Source organism: Ostrea edulis, chromosome 4 (genome assembly GCF_947568905.1).
Source record: "Ostrea edulis chromosome 4, xbOstEdul1.1, whole genome shotgun sequence".
In the NCBI taxonomy this organism is placed as follows: Eukaryota; Metazoa; Mollusca; class Bivalvia; order Ostreida; family Ostreidae; genus Ostrea; species Ostrea edulis.
This window is the reverse complement of record NC_079167.1, coordinates 78,976,610-78,992,078: the sequence shown is the minus strand read 5'-3', so window position 1 is coordinate 78,992,078 and position 15,469 is coordinate 78,976,610. Positions and strand designations below refer to the sequence as shown.

Sequence of the window (15,469 nt, the reverse complement as noted above, 5' to 3'; positions counted from 1 at the left end):
TTATTCCAACATATTTTGTGAATTTGTAACATTGAAATAGACGACTGGACATGTCATTTTCTTTTGATGATTTGTTTACTCTTATTCCTTGGTGTGTTCCAATATGCCTGTTTATATTTATCAGGACCAAAATCAAAAACAATTGTTGATTTCTGGAAAATGGTCTGGCAGGAAGACATCAGTGTAATTGTTTGTCTGACCAATCTCAAAGAGGGAAATAAGGTTAGAAAGAGACACTTGATATCACACTGCATTATATATTCAAAATCAATCATTAATAACATGCATACAAAGGATACATTTTGTACGTATGCAATAAGGTGATAATAAACTGATCACATGGCTCTACATGTACGTAACGTGATCTTACTCGCAGTAAAGTTGCATTATGATGATAAACTTTCTTCCCTATCTTTATCAGAACAAATGTGCCCAATACTGGCCAAATTCCAGTGACAAGATAACGAAAGGCAACATCAGCATACGAAACCAAAAAGAAAACGTATACGCAGACTACGTCATCAGACACTTCCGCTTGCAAAACTGCGCCGTGAGTCTCACAAATTTACGTCATTAAATATTCTAAGTCAGCTGAGAAAATGGGTCATGCTCTGGCCAAAATTATATTAAAGTATGTGAAGCAGAATTATCTGCAAAAATAAGATTAAAATTGTCATGCAGAAAATGTACACCTATGATTATGAAGACAATTAGATATAGCGCTCCAAAGTTCTGTACTTATATTTGAATGCTCTGTTAAGGATAATACTAATTGAAAGGGAAATGCAACCCTAACCACATTGTTGCCTTTATGAATAAAGTGTCACTTACTTATATCGTTAATGACAACTTTAACAACAAAATTGATTGCTTAACAATTAAATCAATATTAATCTTTCATATATTTAAAATTACCCGTCGCTAAGAGAAAGGCCATTGAAGTTTTGATTTAGGACGTCACACCGTTGGTTCCAGTTTATTTCATCAGTACGTAAACATGACAACTAACGAACAGTTAAGTTTTGAGCCGTATAGATTTGAGTCCGTTCTTTCGCAAGAAGAAATTAAGAAAAGAAGACGGTCAATAGAGTCGCAAACCAGGCAGACGGTACACGTTTATTCATACAAATGTCTCGAACGTCAACTTGTCATTACGCAAACGATGGATTCACAGTTTATATAGTCTTTTATTTTCAGGTGACTTGGTTGGGTCAGGAATTTCTAAAAAAGCTTTTTAAAAAAAAAACATTTCCCCTTCACATAGTTAGTGTAATTAACAGCTTGACAAGAAGGCATCAGTCTACTTATTTGTAAAATCTACCACATGCACATCTTTGATGATCTTAGAATTTCATCAAAACCAGAACAGATTTTTGTGGTCTTGAATACAAAAAAGTTCCACATCATGACAACCTCTATATATATCGGGAATTTCAATTTTTAACGTTTCCAACATAGTACTGAAGCCTATCTAGGTTGCACATCAAGAAAATAGAATGGTAAATCTTTATCATATAATTAATGCTATCATTTATCATGTAAACTTTTTGGGGCACTTTTAACATTGATTGGCAAGCCTAGCAGCTAAAAAACATGTAATATGCGTTGTAAGTACGTTTGTAGATTAGTGCAGTTGTAGTGCTAGATGTATTTCGGTCGTCCCGAAAATTTGACAATCTGGTTGTTCGTGTCGTTGGTAGTTTTAGAGCTTTGTATATATATATATATATATATATATATATATATATATATAGATATAGAAAGTACGGAACAAATCTACTAGCAGCATGTGACCAGTGCGCTAGATCACTCGACCATCTAGGCAAGTAAAAAAAACTTGCTTTCGATGACGATGGAATTCTCGCCACGCTGGCACACGCTACACGGTCATTGAGAATGGAAATGGGATACAGTTATTTAACGTACATTTATGAGGATCATACATGATACACATTGCATTCGAAATATTTAATATAAAGCACAGAAATAGCAATGAACTCTTAAACGGAACATAACTGCCTTGAGTGAAGATATAATTAATATAAAGCACAGAAAATTTCACTTCGAAATCTTTGAAATCCGAAATAACTATGATAACTATGAAGATTTAGAGCTAAATATAGCCAAAAACAGCGTGCCAAAAAAGTGGAGCCAAATTCGTCCAAGGATAAGAGCTATGCATGAGGGAGATAATCCTTAATTTTGAAATGAATTTCTAAATTTTGGAACAGCAATTAAATATATATATATATATATATATATATATATATATATGCAAGGTGAAAATAACGAACAGTGATCAATCTCATAACTCCTACAAGCAATACAAAATAGATAGTTGGGCAAACACGGACCCCTGGACACACCAGAGGAGGGATCAGGTGCCTAGGAGGAGTAAGCATCCCCTGTTGACCGGTCACACCCGCCGTGAGCCCCATATCCTGATCAGGTAAACGGAGTTATCTGCAGTCAAATCAGTGTCCCAAGAACGGCTCAAAAATCGGTATGAAACACGTCGGACAGCATTTGGATCAATGCGAGGTTGTATTGACGAACTAGATCGTTATAACGACCATAGAATTTGCAAAATGCTGACTTCAATCGAGACTGTTGAAATCCCTGTACCATCAACTTGTTTGTCAGTAGCTTACCTCGATTTAAAAACTGACTATACCCAGAACAAGCTCTTGCATATCGAATCAGTTGAGATATATAAACACCATATAGGTGATAATGGAATATTGCTACATAAATGTGGGAAGTTGACGATGAAGAAGCTGAAATCATCCCGTTTGTCATACAGTTGAGTTGTCAGTTTGCCGTTAATGTCTACTTTCAATAAAATATCTAAGTATGAAGCAGAAGTGGACGACTCTGTGGTGTCCTTTATTTCGAGCTCACAGGGATATATCAAATCGACATATGAATGAAAGCTATCATTGTTAATAGACAAAACGTCATCGATATATCTAAAAGTCGAATTGAAGGTCACAGCGTGAGATTTTTTCTTCTCACGTAGAAGTTTTTGAATAAATTCTGCTTCATATGAATATAAAAACAAGTCAGCTAACAAAGGAGCACAATTCGTGCCCATGGGAATTCCAACAGACTGTTGGAAGACCTGATCACCAAAGACCACGAAGATATTGTCAATGAGGAACTCTAGCATATTTTTTATTTCAACTTCAGAGTACTTGTGCGTGGAATCAGAGTGGTGTTTAACAAAGTAAGTTTTTGAATGACTGATCACTAGATATGAATATTTCCGTTTTACGTTTTTGTTGAAGAAGCAACTGTCTATGATGTCAAAAAGACTAGTCTTTAATTTATCGTGAGGAATGGTCGTGTATAGTGTTGAAAAGTCATAGGTTTTAAGGCTATTGATTTGGGAAAAATTCTGTGATTTCAAGTTTACTAAAAGTTCTTTAGAATTTTGTAGAATCCACATTTGATTAACACCACTTCTGGCATATGTAGTCGCACAGTAAGTTTAAAGTTTCTCCTTCACAGCTGTTAACATTTTCGTGAGGAGCAAAGATAGGGGCTTGGTAGAGCACTTACTGGATCCAGCAATGTATCTTTGTTTGTAAGGGTTTTTATGTAGTTTAGGAATCCAGTATAGGTATGGTAACTCATATTCATTCGACCCATTGACTGGAATATTAAATGTATCTAAAACTGAAGCATGATTTTGAAGAATTTCGTCTTTTGAAAGGGCAGTTGGAGTATAAGTATGATTACCAAAAGTGGAATTAATGGCAAGTTCGTTTAAAATACAGTTGTAATAATGAGCCTTACAAACAAAGACAATGTTGTTACTAGCTTTGTCAGCTGGAACCAAAACATATTCCTCATGTAACTTATCTAATTCTTTTATCACTTCTGGTTTACTCAGCACAGAAGGATAGATGGTTCGTACTTTTGTTTTCATGTGTGTAATGCGGGATTTTAATATCCCTCTTATGCTTTTAACCCATTCTGACAATGTATCAAGTTCTTCTTTTTCATATTTAGCCCATCGTCTGGCATAATCTTCGACAGAACTCATAATAAAGATGAAGTTCTGTCGCTAATTAAAAGACCGAGGTTCTCTGTATTTAGGACCTTTAAGAATAAGTGATTTGAGGTCCTCATTTTCAACTATATCAACAACACTAGTAATGACATGTCCATCTGGACTGTAGTTGAAAGAAGATGAAGAACAAGAACATGTTGGTGGATTACGTATAAGATGGTCTATATCTATGCACTGCAAAGTTTGTTTATAATTAAAAAGTTTGGATGCAATAGTAGAAGTATAGCTGTAGGAAATACAGGGTGTAGACTTGAACTTGAAATAAGTTGGAATACACGACTAAACCCTTTTATGACGAAGAATGTTGCTTATGTTGAGGGCATCTATTCCTTTGTTTGTAAATTTGAGCTTAAGGAACTGACGGCACGATTTGGAAGGAATATCATCCATGGTCCGTGCTGGTTTATAGAGCCTGTGGTAGGCAACATCCATAATCATAGAGTTCAGTCTATATTCAGGTGTTGAAAAATCCAAGTATAGACTAGCCATAGATTCTTCAAATAACGTATGTAAAACCCTCAATGGAATAGAGTAAAGTTTTGTACGAATATGATGTGGACCCAAATTGTCTGTTGACGTGAGGCAAAAGTGAATCAAACGTGACATCATTTATACTTGGTCTTTTATATGAACTATGTCCGTGACTGTGTTTTCGTCTTTGGGTATTGGGAAAGAGTCTCATCACATTAACGTTATTTCCTTGTGGACTAGTCAAATTTCCCACATCATATACATTATCATTGGATCCATATGGAAATGCAGTACCTAGGGTCCTGATCCAGTGATCTTCTCGTTGTCTACGGAAAGGGGTGCTTAATGTAGGATTGTTTGTGTGATGGTAATTTTTTTCTAAAATCCTTACCCTCATGGACAAGATGGAGTGGTCCGGTGCATTAAAATGCTTGTAAAGAAGTTGGTTACCACCATTATTAATTTGAAATCTGTGTCCCGATATTCTTTTATTAAGTGAACCCTTGGTTTCTCCCACATAAATTAATGAATCTGAGAATAACAGGAATCAGATGGAGAAAATCCTAATATATACTGAGTTTGGAGTACATATTGGAATGAACATACGTGTAATATACTTTATATCTAATGTATAATTCACAGTTTGCTACCTAATTTTGTGTCTGGATAGTTCAAGATTTTGGAATTTACAACATACGATGAAGATAAATTGCACTATATTACTAAAGTTAATGTGGTAAAGCTTAGATTGTTCCCATTTCCCACTCTAACTGTAACATTAAAAAGTAACAATTAACAATTTCTACCTTGATCGCAAATGCATGCATATATAAAAGCCTTACTAACTTCCAAACAAAAATGTTTATTTTGGTACGTTTCGTTTTTAGATGTATCAGTTGTAATGTCGGAAATTTTGTAATAACTGGATCAGTTTAATTAATGCTTTACAGCATGATAGTATGACCATGATAAAACTACTCTGCATGACTGCTGCCATACATGTTTGAAGACTATAAATCTTCATTTAATTAGTATAGTGAGATTGGTATACATATGTAATTGAATTCTAGGAGGTATATTTAGTAGTGAGTTTGGTATACAAATGTAGTTGAATTCTAAGACAAGAAGTACATTTACTAGTGAGTTCGGTATACATATGTAGTTGAATTCTAAGAGGTACATTTAGTAGTGAGTTTGGTATACATACCTGTATGTAGTTGAATTCTAAGAGGCACATTTAGTACTGACAGTATTGATCAGGAAAGGTGTATGCACGTTTTACCGTAATTAGCATAATACAATGTAATTTTAATAAGTGTTTTATATGTAAAATTTGTACGGTATCAATTTTGATGCACCAGATGCGCATTTCGACAAATAATGTCTCTTCAGTAATGCTCAAGCCGAAATTTTGGAAGTTCGAAATAACAATACATTTGTAAGAGCTAAAAGGAAAACTAGAATGCCAAAAACTGAAGCCAAATTCGTCCAAGGATAGAGCTATGCATGAGGAAGATAATCCTTAATTTTGAAATGAATTTCTAAATTTTATTACAGCATTTAAATATACATACATATTTTCAAGCTAGTAACGAAGTACTTAGTTACTGGGCTGTAGAGACCCTCGGGTACTAACAGTCCACCAGCAGAGGCCTCGATCCAGGGGTCATAATGTAAAAATTATACGGTACCAATTTTGCTGCACCAGATGCACATTTCGACAAATAATGTCTCTTCAGTGATGTTCAACCGAAATGTTTGAAATCCGAAATAATAAACTTGTAAGAGCTTTTTTTAGGGAAAAACAAAGTGCCAAAAAAAAAAAAAAAACTGGAGTCAAATTCGCCTTAGAATAAGAGCTATGCATGAGGGAGATAATCCTTTATTTTGAAATGAATTTCTAAATTTTATCACAGCAGGGTTATATAGAATTTTATATAAAATTCCTAAAACATAAGGACATGTAAATTTTCTTTCTTGTTCAAAAGTTAAAATATATTACTCCTTCCTATATTTAATTGATAAATCATGGGAATAGATCGCATTCCATATGGTAAATGTATTTATTTTACTTGTAAAAACATTTGGTTTTCATTTTCATCATTTTTTAGAAAGGTTTTTAGCAAGTTTCGATAGAGTATACGAAAATTTTAGAACCTGGAAGGTATAACTCTCGTACGAGCCGTGTAGCTACTGAAGATTGAAGAGCTTAGAACTCTCATATCTTCCTTAAAAACAGTGAAGCTCAAAGTTATAGTGATTTGGGATATTGATATTTATTTCCCGATATTATTTTGTAATATACGAGTAAAACACCTGCAAGATGGTATTCATTTCTCTATGATCACAGGATTAAACTTTAGAGTTCTTTTATGCAGGAAGTTTATACAAATTTTCTTAAGGCTGGGGTAGATCTGAGATTGATATCAATATACCTGTTGGCGTTTACAACTAAGACTGAAATGCATCCTCAAAAGTTTCTTAACTTGCATGGCTAAACTAATTTGTAAAAAGAATGGAATATAACTTTCATTTTACGTAATGGCTAAAGACAAATCCTTGAAAACATTTTAACAGCATGTCTACCCGTCATAATTGTAGTGCAATATAATGAGATTAACTCATGATAAAATATGCAAACCATTTTGTGAAGAATTGAGATTCGAAGAATATGATGCAGGTGGCAGAATCCAGAATTTTAAATGTCGTATTCTGATTATGAAACATCAGTATACAATTTGTTCAATTTATATGAATTATAATATTTTAGTACGTACCTTTTCGTCACCTTTCTCTGCAACAGATATATCCAATATTTCCAACTCTCCATATAGGTGATCATTAACTGTTTAATTTCAGGATAAAGCTGAGCGTGACGTGTGTATGTTCCACTACACGCAGTGGCCAGACCACGGTGTCCCAAAACCGCTGGCTCTCGTGGTATTCCATCGACACGTTCTGAAAACTTCTGTCGAACATCCAGGGAAGTACACTCTTGTCCACTGCAGGCGCGTATTACTCTTCATTCTTTCATATTTTTCAATAGCAACATAGTATAATTCATCCACTGAATATCTTCACACTGTCGAAGTCATAACAGTGATATTTTCAGTGTGAAAATAACATTACTTCATGACATCAATGAGAAACTGTTGGGAATGTACAAGCTAAGACACAAAATATATTCAAAATTCTGAAATTGGATTTTAAAAATTTCGCGCAACAGACAGGATTTAGCGAACTTTGATTACCTTTAATATAATTTACCATGCTGATGATGTCATTGTTGTTGAATGGTTTTCCCCCAAAATAATCCTATTTATCAAATACTTTTACTATACATGACTAATTGAGATCCATGTCTAATATACTAGAATGTTAACCATTGATAATATCAACTACTTCTATTTTAACTGTTGATTATATTAATGAATTTCATTTTAACCGTTGATTATATTGATGACTTCTATTTCAACCGTTGATTATATTGAAGACTTCTAATTACCTCTATTTAACAATACAGTACAGGGATTGGTAGAACAGGGACGTACATAGCATTGGACGCGCTTAATAAGGGAGGGGAGATAACCGGGAAAGTTAATATCCGGCAGTATGTAGAAACCATGAGAAACAGCCGTGCTAACATGATCCAGGGCGACGTAAGTTTGTGTTTTACTCTCTTTGATTCCTAGTGGATAGTTTTACGGGATATTTTGATCAGGTAAACGGAGTTATCCGTAGTCAAAATCAGTGTGCTAAGAACGGTCAAACATTTAATATGAAACACGTCAGACAGCATTTGGCCCAATGATAGGTTATAGATAATAAATTTCAATTGAAATGGTAATTGTTACGTATGTGTTCTCGTTTATGGGTGTCCAGGTGTTTTCAAATAATTCTCATTCAGACGGAACTTCCAAATCAAAGTCCTAGATCTGGTTAGTAGCATTCAATTTTCTGTGAAGAATTGTTGGTAGATGTGCTATATCATGCCTGTATTCCTTGATGTGTTACATATCATATTCCCATGGGCACGAATTGTGCTCCTTTGTTAGGTGACATGTTTCCATATTCACATGAAGCAGAATTTACTCAAAAACTTCTACGCGAGAAGAAAAAATATCTTGCTGTGGCCTTCAATTCGACATTTAGATATATCGACGACGTTTTGTCTATTGACAATGATAACTTTCATTCATATGTCGATTCGATATATCCCTATGAGCTCGAAATAAAAAATACCACGGAGTCGTCCACTTCTGCCTCATACTTAGATATTTTATTGAAAGTAGACATTAACGGTAAACTGACAACTTAACTGTATGACAAACGGGATGATTTCAGCTTCTTCGTCGTCAACTTCCCATATTTATATAGCAATATTCCATTATCACCAGCATATGGTGTTTATAGCTCTCAACTGATTTGGTATGCAAGAACTTGTTCTTCGTATAGTCAGTTTTTAAATCGAGGCAAGCTACTGACAAACAAGTTGATGGCACAGGGTTTCAACAGTCTCGATTGAAGTAAGCATGTTGCAAGTAATATGGTCGTTATAACGATCTAGTTCATCAATGGAACCTGTCATTGCGTCAGGTGCTTTCTGACGCGTTTCATACAGATAGTTAGCTCGTTCTTGACACACTGATTTTGACTACGGATGTCTCCGTTTGCGTGATCGGGATATGGGGCTCACGGCGGGTGTGACCGTTCAACAGGGGATGCTTACTCCTCCTAGGCGCCTGATCCCACTTCTGGTGTGTCCGGGGTTCCGTGTTTTCCCACCTATCTATTTTGTATTGCTTGTGGGAGTTATGAGATTGATTGCTGTTCGGTGTCTTTACCTTTCATATAGATATGTGTATTGGGTTAGTTTAGAATGTTAGATCATTACAAATAATATAAAGAGAGAAAATCAGCTTTTTTAATACCCATTTATAATACAATTCATATTTAAGGATCAATACAGAGTTGTCTACTTGGCGTTACTTGAATCATTCCGAGGAAAAGGAAGGTCTGTATCAACCAAGACATTTCTACGAGAATTCCAGGATCATTCCTGTTACTTCAATCTCGGAGAAGTAGCCAATAAATCGCCACTTTCTGCTGAATTTCAGGTGATTCTACATGTATATATGAGTCTCTAATAAAATATCGGCATATCTTAGCCTGAATGATTTGAACAGTTTGTCGGATACTCTAGAACGATATTTGTGATTTTGTACAGTAACATGTGACATGAGAATGATCTATAAATCATTTACATTCAATGCAACTATTAGATACAGCAATATGTACAGTGTACTTGATAGATACGTTCTGCATGCTGTCTTTCATTTCATTTTCATTTTCAGTCTTTCACAAGAAATGACCATTTCATCAGTGCTCAATATCCTATCCCAGATTACACAGAGGACTTCCTGAGACTTGTGAAGGCTTATCATGCACCTACAATTGTATCCCTGAGCCCGTTGGTGGAAATCGAATCGGTATGGTCGAGAAGAAATCCTGCAATTTGTATAATGAGCAGTCTTGTATCTTTTCATTTACCAATCATTTGTCAAGTCACTGCGCATGATTCTGATGTCACAATGACGTCATGTGTAATATTTGTAGTTCTACGATGTTAGACATAAGCATCAAAATTTAATATTGAGAGATTAAAATTAATGTGCACTTTTAAATCATGAAACATTTATTTAATTATTTGATTCTAATCTTCATGGCAAAAGGGATTACTTCAGCCTCTTCATCGTGAACTTCCCATATTTATGTATCAATATTCCTTTATCATCTGCATGTGATGTTTGTCTCGTAACTGATTCAAGATGCGAGAACGTATTCTGCCTATGAACAATTTTTAAATCGAGACAATCTACTGACAAATATGTTGCTGTTAGTGAGTTTCAACTGTCTCGGTTAAAGTCAGCATTTTGTAAATTCTATGGTCATTATAATGATCTAATTTGCAAATATTGCACAACCCTTCTATAACCAAGCGACGTAGATTTTATTAAATTTATTAAGAACTAAAGGCAATGGCAGATCTGAAATTAACAAATCACACACCACGTTACACATGCAACAAAATATACAATTACATAAATTCATATTCGTATTTCCCTTTAAAGAAGTCAAAATATTCCAATGAAATGTACATGATCGACTTTATTACTTTACTTCAAAAATTAACAAAATTCATAGTCCTTGATCAAAAACGGCCATTTCATAGTAGAGAAATATACTGATAAAAAAAATAGTTCAACGTACATAATTATCAATCAGTTAATAATAAACATTTCAAATCTATACCTTAAGGTGTGGCACAACGGGCAGCTACATGTATAGGTCTACTCCCTCTAAAACAAAGAGCCTGGTTCAAAAAGTGCCAAAAATGGCCCATGCTAAAAACAAAAACGTTTTGCTGTAGAATATATTTATAGACTTCATACTTTCTTAAAATACCTTTCGTTTTACAATATTTTGATTATTCATTCCGTAAGAGGTTTTTAAAATAGCATATGCGTCTGAATTAATTACGACGTTCTGGTGACAATTTATGACGTTACTCTTTGACAATTAACAGACCGTCATCTAAATTAAGATCTTTGTCAGCACTTTATATTGTTCATACTGAAAATAACTTATATAATCAAATATTTCCAAAGAAATGATGATAATAAATACTGGGTGATTATTACATAAGAAAAGAAAATAATCGGGTATGAAATCGTTTTGGTACGAGTGAAAACGACACCGCTCCCAACAAGAATATTTCGGTAAGTGTAAACATTACTTCAGAATATACTATCAAAGTTTTCTAGACATTAAGATTAACAGAAACTTTATTACACATATTCTTTCAGTAGCTGTATAAAACCATGCAATCAAATAAACGGAACACAAACGGGAGTTCTTTTTATCGACACACTCGGTTTGTATTCATGTGTACTTTCACTTCGTCATTATTATAATGTTTCCGTACGGTGTACACACTATGGATCAGAGAGCGCCAGGAAATTATTGGCGTTGCCCCTTTAGGTCATTTTAATGGTAGAGATATATGTACAATGGCATTGCATTAGCAAGTAAGAGTTACACCTGCTTGTATTGTCGATTTCCTTTTAAGGAAAAAAAAAGAAGAAACACAGTTCATAACAATTAGTGTGCTTCAATACTTATATCACCAGAGACAGTACCACTTATGGTAAAACAATGATGATTTAAGGATTTGACATGTTTATTAGAGTTTATATAGATTAACAATCCACAACCGAGTTTATACATATAATGCACTGATGAAGATAGCCCGCGAAACTTATTTATAGAAGAAAAAGTTATTAAACTGGTTTTAGCTAGAGTGAGTGAATTCCTACAAAAAAAACCTGGCCAATAGAATGTTGTGAATATATTTCATTCAATTAATATAGCACAGCTTAGTATTGAAAAATGTAGAAAATTCAATTAAATATAAAGATCACCCTGCCACACTTCATTAGGTGGAAAATTGTCTAGAATCGTTCTTTAAATACTTATTTTGACTACGGATTACTCCGTTTACTTGATCAAAATGGCGGATGTGACTGGTCAAAAGGAAATGCTTCCTTCGCATCCGATATCACCTCTGACCAATCTGTCCAGGTGAACGTGTTTGTCCTTTTCTTAAATGTTGTATTCTTTATAGGATTTATTACATTGGTCACTCTTCGTTATTTTCACTTTTTCATTAGTCTATTTACTGAATTCAAACAAGAAAGAAATTGGCCTTGTAAATTGTGCCAAAGATGTTTCAAAAGCAACACCATTGAACATGAATATTAATTATGAAGATTTTTTTATGTCTATCACAACGTTGTACTGTGATGCCGTAGGTGAGGGCATTTTGGGTAGAGTGACCTCAATCGCTAAATTGGAGTAAGAAAAGGAAAGTGGTATCATTGTATGCATACCAATTTAACGAATTTCGATGTTTAAACTGTTGAAACTTCTACGATATGTGATTTATTAAATTTTTATTGATATGATGACAATGCTCATATATCATTCTACTAATAGTTATGAAATAGAAAGGTTTGGTGGGGTTCGTAGTATCGAGTGAGTACATTTTCTAGGTCTACAAACTATCCTTTCTATGTAGTGTGAATGAGTGAGTACATTTTCTACGTCTACAAACTATCATTTCTATGTAGTGTGAATGAGTGAGTACATGTTTAAGTTTACAAAATCTCCTTTCTATATGGTTTGGATGAGTTTCTCAGAATTACAACAGAGATAATCCTCATAGTTTTTAAAGAAAATTTGGAAATTTTACTTTGTATGTGTTTTATACATTTGTATTGATTTCGGGTGTAAACCTCACAGTAAATTTTCAAAACTGTCCCGGATTTCATTTTAGCGTTATTGTTTTATAAATAACGGTTTAAATCTCACACTCAAAGGTTACGTTCGGTAACATAAGTAGTGTGTGTAACTTTGTAAATGTACATGTAATAAATTTATGCTGTTTCATTGTACTCTATTTCTGGATTAAATTCCCGATCTTTCAACTCGACATAAACACATGTAATTACAAAATGCAAGCAGTCTAGACGAAAATACCATACACTCCTTGTGCAACTTCAGAAACCAACCAGTCATTGCAGTTACTTACATGCTTCAAGACGGTTTACGATTGGCATGAGCTTCACATTTTGTATTGTATAATCCTTTCGTTATTGTAGCCATGCCCATAGTTTGTGTTTTCTTTTTCAGTCTTCACTTTGGCTTCCTGCTAAAAATGAAAGCAAAACGGTTGGAGCATTCACGACTAAAATGACAGATTGTACACAAACGAACACAGTCACCAAGACTAGCATTACTCTGCACCAACAGGTGTCCATTTACAAAGTTTTCTGATGAAATTTTCTTTTTACATTTCATGAAGTACTGTTTGGTATTTATAATCCAAGATTCGTTTCGTCTCAAACACGTGATTGCAGGGAGCTAGTGATATGCACGTTTGCGTACTGGAATGTAAAAGCTGGAAAGGAGAAAGCGACTCCTCAAACCGGAGAGTTTTACTTGATCTCATCAACGAAGCGAGAGTGGAGGAAAGGACCCACCCGGAGGGAAGGATTTTGGTTCTGTCGAGGTTTGATTTTGATTTTTTTTTTTTTTTTTGCAAACATATGTAATATCTTAAGAATTAATCGAAGATCAAGACCTGGGGATTAAAGAAAGGCTAATTTGGTGAAGGGTAAACCAACTACTCTCTTAATCTAGAAATAGCACAAATATACCCGGTATAACACTTGTGGAGATTATATATCGCTTCTAATAAAAAAAAATCTTTCAGAAAATAGTCATTTTGTCGCATAGCAAATGAATTCAATTCATAAATTCTATTATCATCAGAGTAATGAGATAAAATTGTATATTACTTAGTGATGGGGCTAAGCGATGTGGATAATTCTTGGTTGTATTCAATGCTCTGGAACAACTTACCATGGATACAGAGGTGGGCATATTTACAATCACAAGACAACTCCAAGTCCGACGGCCATATAATTGAAATACTTTCATTTTCCACTCAATTTTTAAATACGATTTCTTTTCCTTTACACATCAAATGTACAGAGAACTCCGTGTTTTTCTAATTTCAGGAATAATATCAGTGTTGTTACGAGGCCATTGCTGATCATCTCCAAAATGACACAGTGTACGCGACTTGCCGAGGACACAATGAATTACATCAACCAGCTTTCTTCCTAATAACAATGGAAACACATTGAAGATTTTTTTTCAATCACTGGAGACCAGTATTATATATGTACTGGTATTATTAACTCACACACTTCACGTATTGTATTTGCTTGTCTCTTATTAACTATTCTTCCGCTTCTTGTTCTTCTGCCTTAAAAAGCTAGCAACCGGTGTCCGTAACCAGTAGATGAAAGTATTAGAAACTCAAGGATGTGATCAGGCAATATATCTAGTTTTGTAGAAATGTTTTTGTTTTCAGATTAAATGGGGTTAAGTTATATTATGGGGGTGGGTCCAACATAGAACTATGTGTGAAAAAATTAGTTCCAAAATTCAAGAGATATAACTTTAAAAAATATGATAGCGTCCTGGGATCTTCGGAAATGAGAAGAAGATGCCAGGGCATACAAACTAGTATCAAGGTCAAAGGACCCCAGTGACCTTGACCTCTGGCCATGAATATAAAACCTGGTATAACTTTGCAACCAATATTGATAGAGACATGGGATCTCTCATATGAAAAGACTAATAGGCAACAAACTAACATCAAGGTCAAAGTACTCATATGACCTTCACCTTGATCATAAAACGCATTACATTATGGGACCAATAGAAACATGCAATCGATAGAGATTTGATACTGAAATGGAGCTGAGTCGAATCACACCGTTCCCACGACAAAACCAGTATTCAACGTCTCCTCAAATACAATGCAGCATACACATGCACATCCAGTCACCGCTTGTTCTCTTCCTTTATATCTCATTCAGCTTTTGAAAAGCATTGTACCTTTAATTTGGCGTCTGATCCGTTTAATTCCGCACAGTAACTCTACCTGACCAATCACACTCCGTCAGCCATTTTTGTTGCTGTTTACATTCTTACTTTCATGTATTCCTACGCGCCATTTCATACAAGTTGATTAAAGCTTGTTTATGAGAGAAACTCTTTGTTTTATTATTTAAAAAGCACATATTTAAATGACAAGAAATGAAACTTGTAGCGCATTAATGAAAAAGTTGTCCATCCAATTTTTCCTGTGATACCTGCATCAAGAAAAGAATTATAAGTTTCATTTCTTAAATTAATTACATGTATATGTTTCATTTTTTAAATCAAGGTCTTTTGGAAAAATAGTATTACTCGGAGAAAGCCCACTTTTAAAAAGCCAGTACTTCCTTT

General features: G+C 34.4%; 1 pseudogene; it reads left to right on the top strand.

Annotated features, from left to right (window-relative positions):
• The window catches only part of LOC125682710 (receptor-type tyrosine-protein phosphatase epsilon-like), a 49,298-nt pseudogene extending 34,072 nt beyond the window's left edge, over positions 1-15,226 (top strand).
• Positions 15,227-15,469: the final 243 nt, after the last annotated feature.